General features: G+C 46.0%; 1 protein-coding gene across 2 annotated transcripts in view; it reads left to right on the plus strand.

Annotated features, from left to right (window-relative positions):
* Positions 1 to 7,500, plus strand: part of scube1 (signal peptide, CUB domain, EGF-like 1) — a 59,701-nt gene that overhangs the window by 40,283 nt on the left and 11,918 nt on the right. The gene's annotated exons all lie outside the window — the stretch shown is intronic.

Genomic DNA, 7,500 nt, shown 5'->3' on the forward strand with positions numbered 1-7,500 from the left:
CCCCTCTCTCTCGCTCTCTCTCTCTCTCTCTCTCTCTCTCTCTCTCTCTCTCTCTCTCTCTCTCGCTCTCTGGTTCCATAGGAAGTTGTCTGGTCTTGCCTCAGTAAAATAATCATTTCAATATAAACTATTTAGGGCATGTTTAAATCCCCTGCATCTGCTAAAGGGTCTTTCATCAGTGTTGACAGACAGGCGAAATCTAGCCAACCCATTGACAGACACGTGCTTTATCAGAGTGAGAGAGAGAGAGACAGAGAGAGAGAGAGAGAGAGAGAGAGAGAGAGAGAGTGAGAGTGAGAGTGATAGGGGGAGAGAGCAGGAGAGAGAGCGAAATGGGGAGAGAGAGAAGCAGAAAGGGTGCAAAATGGAGAGAGAGTGATTGAAGTAATTGTAAGCAGACACCAGATGTTTGATTAGAAGGCTTGTTTAAGAGTGTCAATGATGCTGTATGAGTAATCTGAGAGGATTGTGTGTGTGTGTGTGTGTGTGTGTGTGTGCGCATGCGTGCGTGCGTGTGTATGTGTGTGTGTGTGTGTGTACATGCGCAAGGCGTGCATGCATGTGTGTGTGTGTATGTGTGTGTCCAGCTGATGATAGGTGTCTGAAACAGGTTTCCACTGGCCTGCATACCTGTGCTTTTGAAATGATGCGAAATGCAGAATGCAGCTAATGTGAGAACTCTGTTTCCATTATTTTTACAGCCCTGGGCTGAGAGTGTAAGTGTGAGCATCGTAAAATGGGTAAAATGGGTAATCAGCCAGTCAAGTGGCAGAATGAGTTAAACGAGTGCATGAGTGAGACATGAGACATGCTTTTAGCGCAGAGTAATCTGTGTATATCTGTCACAAACCAAGTCTCATTGCACCTCATCAGTTAGCGTTTCCAAATTCCCCACTGCATCAACGACCTCTCAGTAACAGAGTCCAAAAAAGAAAAAAGCAGACAATTGCAGAAGAGCAAGAACAGAACATTCAGTGACTTCTCGCTCCCTCTCTGCTTCAACCCCTCTGTCACCCCCATCCTTACATCTCTCTACCTCTCTCTCTCAACTCTCCATGTTCCCGTGTGTGGCCCCATGTTCCCGTGTGTGGCCCCATGTTCCTGTGTGTGGCCCCATGTTCCTGTGTGTGGCCCCATGTTCCCGTGTGTGGCCCCATGTCACCATGTGTCACCATGTGTACCTTCACGTCCCACACCTCCCCCATGTCTCCCCATGTTTCTGCGTGGGGCCGTTTTGCTGTGCCCGGATTCGTAGATCCTGGGCTATTACGTGGCAAAATCCCTTTTATGAAGTAAGGAAATAAAACCACTCGGCTCATTTAACTCTCAGGAAAACACGCTGGTGTGCTTGGCTCCACATTTCTTGGACATTAGCCGGCCTGAACTGTTGTTGCTGAGAGCAATCTGTCAAAACACTCCTTCTGACAAGAGCTGGATCTCCAAGCTCCGACCCGAGCTTCTCAGGCAAGCTTTGCGTTTCCACAAACATATTACTTGTAATTGTTTTGTTTTATTTTTTTAACTTGAAACATTTGGTGAAACTACACAGGTCTCTGAGTGCAGCCACTACCCTCCGGCTTGGAAGGAACACAGGCTGACACACGCAGCATGCATGACAATCAGGCCTTTTCCATCTCCCTTTTATAGGCTTTATTTGAGTGTGCGTTAGTGTGTTTGAGGTCCTCCGAGGTCCATCACTCCGTCCACATTTTCTGTTCATTTACCCTCTCACACACTCTTGTTTTTTATCAGTTCAAGATGTGGAAATGTTTAATGTATTTGTTAAGTCTTAAAGCCCATTAAAGGCCATTACGTGGAATATTATTACCCCCATTGCCTCAGTAATCAGGAAGAGGTGCCAAAGTGTGTGTGCCTGTGTTTGTGTGTGTGTGTGTACTTAGATGAGAACAGCTGTTGGTGTTTTTACATAAGTAATGCTAATTACTATAAATGATCAGTTTAAGTTATTAATATAATATGAACAGGCTTTAATTGAAATTCTTTATGACCGCATGCACAATTGTCACTGCTAGCTGGCAGTGACTTTAACCCCCTTTGTGGCTCGATAAGCAAAACAGGAATTTAAATTCAGGTGAAATATGTTATGCACCTTCTGTTCCGTAAGAAAAATATGTAAATAACCGGGCATGTAAAACGTGCAAGTAATGACATTCTGAGATCCGAGATTTTTATTTCAGTTTGGTAGAATCCTGCCATACTGGTACCTTTCCATATCTGCTATCGTTGACTCCGATCTTTCCCGTTCGGAGTCTTTCAGAATGATCACTGACTGCGCTGACATTCCGCACAGGTAAAGCCCGACAGGTATATAGGAAATGTACTGTCAGAACTGATGAACTACACCCCTTAGGGTCACAGAGAGAGTACATGACCTCTTAGCACCGATTTGGCTGATCTCTGATCAGTCAATATTATTGGGCTCTAACTGACCTCTGACAGGTTAAAGTGGAAGTTCAATGATTAAGTATAGTCCGGGTTAAGAGGAGTGCACAAGTCCTTCACTTGAGAAAAAGCAGAAATAATGTAATATTGCACTGTTAAAATGAAGATCAGACATTCAAAAATACCCTTAAGCATGAAAAGACCTGTGCTATAATTTACTGAAGTAAAACGTAAAACAGATTTGGATAATCTAAAGGATTACATTTATGTGGTATTGTACACAAGAAAATTCTTGTAACAGTGTAATCTGGGTGAGATGATTTTGTCACTTAATTTTACCTGAGAACCAAAAATAAATGTAATCATTGAATTCATAGTAAATCTCTCTCACCCACTCATGATATACACACTCTATGAATACTATAGAAACTAGTCGGGTTCACCTCTTTTAACTGCATTGCAGTAAAAATCACCAGGTTTCTAAAAGTGTAAAATAATAAGTACAAAAAATGTTAGAGTACTGTAAATGTTAAGGGAGTACTTCTGCTATCTTACCTTAGGTACTGGAGTACTCTCTTATGTAGAGTATTGGCGTACTGTCACTCTCTATAGTTAATGGCAAGATATTGGTAACAAAGCAGTCAATGCCTATTGACGAGCCCAAAATGATAAGATGTCTACCAGTAAAGCCAGTGATGATGGACATGACCCTGTCTGCATGCCCTTCACTGTCTGCTCACTGTCTGCATTTTTGAGTGAAGGATTCCTTTACACAGCACCTCAGGTTAGCCATACCAGCTTAGCCAGTGGGAGCTGTATGCTAGGTGATCTGGCCTTCTCAAAGGAGGTGAAGAAGGTTATTATGGACCAATTCTTCTCTCTCCTCATATTTCCAGCAGTTTGCATCGATTAGGGCACCAATCAGGAAAGGCCTGTGGTGTGTAAGATCACCGTCGTAGTTCTCCTGGATACTGCGGTCTCTCTTGTCTCCTCCCGCTCTCGGTTCGTGACTTTTACTGCCTTCTCCCCCTGCCCTCCTTTCTCGTCTTTGGCGAGCAAAGCGTGGGGAGGCCCCCAGTGGCCCTGAGGCAGAAGAGCACAAGGACAGGACGAGTAAAGAAAGGAAAAATAAAAATGAGACAGCAGCTAACAGTGAAGGAGAGCGAGAGAGAGAGAGAGAGAGAGAGAGAGAGAGAGAGAGAGAGAGAGAGAGAGAGAGACATTGACTAGGAGTGGCTGACAATTAAGAGGATATGCCGGATATCAGTGTGTGTGTGCGCGTGTAAGTGATTCAGGCTTCCAAGTTTGTAGCTCTGCATCAGAAAGTCAGCCATGTGAAAGGCACTTCAGAGAAAATAACTACCCCAGTCCTCTGCAGTCCAATCCCTACACTTCCTGCAGAATGTCAGTCTGTCCTCGATGTTTTTCTTGGAGAGAAGTGGCTTCTTTGCTGCCCTTCTTGACAACAAACCATCCTCCAAAAGCCTTCGCCTCACTCTGAGTGCAGATGCACTCACACCTGCCTTCTGCCATTCCTGAGCAAGCTCTGCACTGGTGGTGACCCGATCCCATACCTGCATCCTCTTTAGGAGATGGTTCTGGCGCTTGCTGGGCTTTCTTGGGCGCCCTGAAGCCTTCTCCTTGCAGTTCTTGATGATTCGATAAATGGTTGATTTAGGTGCTGTCTTACAAGTAGCAATGTCCTTGCCTATGAAGCCCTTTTGATGCAATGCAACAAGAAGATCACTGAAATGATGTTAGCAGACCATTTTATGGCAAGGCTGGAATACAGTGGCTGGAATGCAGTCATTTTTGTGATTAAGATCATTTTCATGGCAAGGAATGACTTTGCATTTAATTGCAATTCGTCCGATCACTCTTCACAATCTAAATTGCCACCGTAAAAACTGAAGCAGCAAACTTTGTGAAAACCAAAATATGTGCTAGTCTCAAAACCTTTGGCCATGACTGTACACACAATCCCCCTTAACTATCTAACTTTAAACTATGAAATTTAAGATAAGTATGTGGAGACGTGCTTGGCATTCCAGGAGTCCTTTCCATGTGCCTCTCTGCTCTCTCATTGGTCAACTCACCAAGTCCAGTGGTGGTCACCACACATGATCCAGAGACCCTCTTGGGGTGACTGAAGTTGGGCAGCATACCTTCCAGTGTCGTGGGTTGTACAGCCACACTTGTTTCCCTGAATAGAGTGGCTGTCCCTGCACATCTGCGTCAGAGGCTCGTTTCTGGCCTTTCCGTTGCCCTGGTGATTCCTGGTGAGCGGGTCCATCCCATGGAGACAGTGGCAAAACTAGGCGAGCCCTCACTCTGGGCGTTCTGTCCCTCTTTGACCCCAGCGGACAGGTGAACACAAGATGGCTGAGAATGTCAGAAGAACTGGAGTGTATCTGGTTCACTCCTGCATGGCAGAACCATACGCCAGCAGAACCAGTAGTAGGTGGAGGGAGTTCCAGTCACGGTCCAAGGAGATGATGGTCCTAGTGGTGTTGTGCGGTGATGATAGTGAGCTGAGTGGTGAGTGCTGAGTGGTAAAGGGGCCCAGGATCTACCATGGACGCGAAACCCCAGTAGCATGATCCCAGACCCAGGAAACTCCACAGGGCTTCACAGGATCTGTCTCCCTGTCTCAGGAAGCTCACACACTGCTCAAGGAGGTTGCAGCCAGACTGTTCTGGTGTTTGCTGAGTTGGAAGATTTGCTCCAGGCTTGCAAGTCTTCCAATGAAATTGGAAGTGTGGAGCAGTACATCATCTCGGACGATGCATTGATCTTTGGGGACGTGGACAAGCATTTGCTCCATTAAATGCTCAAATGTGGCTGGGGCATTTTATAGACCAAATGCCATCACCATGAACTGCCATAGCCCTGTGTCCAGTGGAAATGGTCTCTCCTCTGTGGCATCTAGGGTGAGAATCACTTGCAAATATCCCCTCAATAGCCTGAGCAAGCTGAACCATCCAGAGCTGGTGAGGCACTCCATGGCCTCATCGTTCCGTGGGAATGGGCCCTCAACTCAAGGTTATGGTGGAAACCGATCCTCATATCTGAGGTTAATCTTTCCAGACGATCTCGGGCAGCCTCACTCCTGTCTCCTGCCAACTCAGGTTTGCACCATTGACCCATGTGGTATGCCCTCTTGCCGCACGACCAGCACACCAATCACTCCGATGCCACTTGCTTGGGTTCTGCTCAGCATGTCATGTCCTCCTCAAGCTCAATGATTCTTGAAGAATTCCTTGAAATTGAACCTGAAGCAGCTATTGTATCACCAAGCTGTGATGTGAGAGTTTAAGGCAATGGACATAACATCCAGTGGGGTCTCCCTGTGTAGGTTTGACTCCTACTAGCAACATTGAGAAGTGGCTCTGTTGTCTTTGAGAATTGACAGCGTCGTCTTATGCGACTTCTGCTGAGACATTATATGGAGCCACCAGTGGGGAGAAGTTCTCTCAGATGCTTTATTGAAAGATCTACCTGCAATGTGGAAGAGTCCCATTCCATCCCTGATTTGTTTGCCATGAGACAGAGCTCAAATTGTTAAAAATGAGGCAATGGAACATCAAGGATGAGGTGATCCTGCAAGTCTGCAGGAAAGGCAAACGTTCCGGAACATCCGGACTGTATGCATGTGACATCACAGCTGGTGAGCTTCACCGTGGTTACACCCACTGAGTGGCACGGAGGAAGTAAAAAAAGAATGAGCTCTTGTGCGATTGCCTGTACAAACATAATCAGCAAGAATTTGGAGTGATCTTTTTACAAACCACCAAAAGCTAAAAGAGAAGACCGTGTTCACTAGCAAGACAAACCCAGTTTATACAGATAGCCAGATAACTTTGTAGAATTGGAAGTTATACTTGGGTTGGAGAAACATTAAAGATCATGATGACCACAAGAATTTATATTTTATAATATATTTGATGATACCATCAGGGGAGAGGTTGTTTTAGTTGCACAAAATACAAATAAAGTAGACCTGGCTAACTTAGTTTTCCAAGTAAAAGTTGCAATAAAATAAAATATTTGTGCAAACCTGTCTACATAAAACCAGAATATCTACTGGTGTCCTGGTCACCTTAATTTCATTAACCCATCCTGCCTTGTAGTATGACCAAGCATCATGGATTTTGCAGGCTTTGTTTAGTGTTCGCCAGCGCTGAACTCAACATCAGGAGCACATACATGTCAGGAATCCTGATTTCTGGCCACGTCTGCAAGTGCCATCTTGGCTCTTCCGGCAGCAGTGCGTTCAGTGTTCCAGCCGTACCGCTTCCTGCGCAGCCTTCTCGAGTGTTGGGTATGCCTTCCAAACCATCATGCTCAGCTCCACTGCGAGCTTGCTTGTTCATGTTACCTTCAGTCCCTACCTCTCCTGGAGCCTGATTGATAAAGCCACTGGGAATTACCAGAGATGTCGTTGGAGGACCACGGTCAACGCTGTTAGGTCGTCATATTTTTTCAAAGGTAGATCCACAAGTGCTTGTAGTGCTGTCTTTCCAGTGCCAAACACAGCTGGGCTGTGGAGCCAGCCAAGGCCCAGTCCTGACGCCGGGCCACAATCTGCAGCTGAGATGCCCTTGTCATTGTGACTTGGTAGGGCAATGTGTGCCATCTCTCCCTTGACGGGCACCAGCTGGGCCCTGCTGCTGAGCCTTGGTGTCTTCCCCAGCCAGCTCCCTTGCTCATGGCTGGCTAGACCCCTCCAGTAGGCGCCAGACATAACATTCATTACCCCATTCCTCTGGGAGCAGTACTCCATTCCTCTGGGATCAGTACCCCATTCCTGTGGGATCAGTACCCCTTCCTGTGGGATCAGTACCCCCTTCCTCTGGGATTAGTGTCCCCTTCCTCTGTGCTACATCTTACTTGCTGCCTGCTTTCGAATTTGTTGATATCCAGTTTTCCTGTTCATAAGTAAGTCTGTGGAGGACGGAGGTGAAAAGGGAAATTAAATCCTGGATTTGTTTTCGCATGCACCAGAGTAAAGCCTGTTTCATGGCCTTCCTGCTCCATTAATTGCAGATAATATGCATACAATCAGACAGCTCTGAGCATTTCATGGTCACACCACCC

This window comes from Electrophorus electricus, chromosome 7 (genome assembly GCF_013358815.1).
Source record: "Electrophorus electricus isolate fEleEle1 chromosome 7, fEleEle1.pri, whole genome shotgun sequence".
In the NCBI taxonomy this organism is placed as follows: domain Eukaryota; kingdom Metazoa; phylum Chordata; class Actinopteri; order Gymnotiformes; family Gymnotidae; genus Electrophorus; species Electrophorus electricus.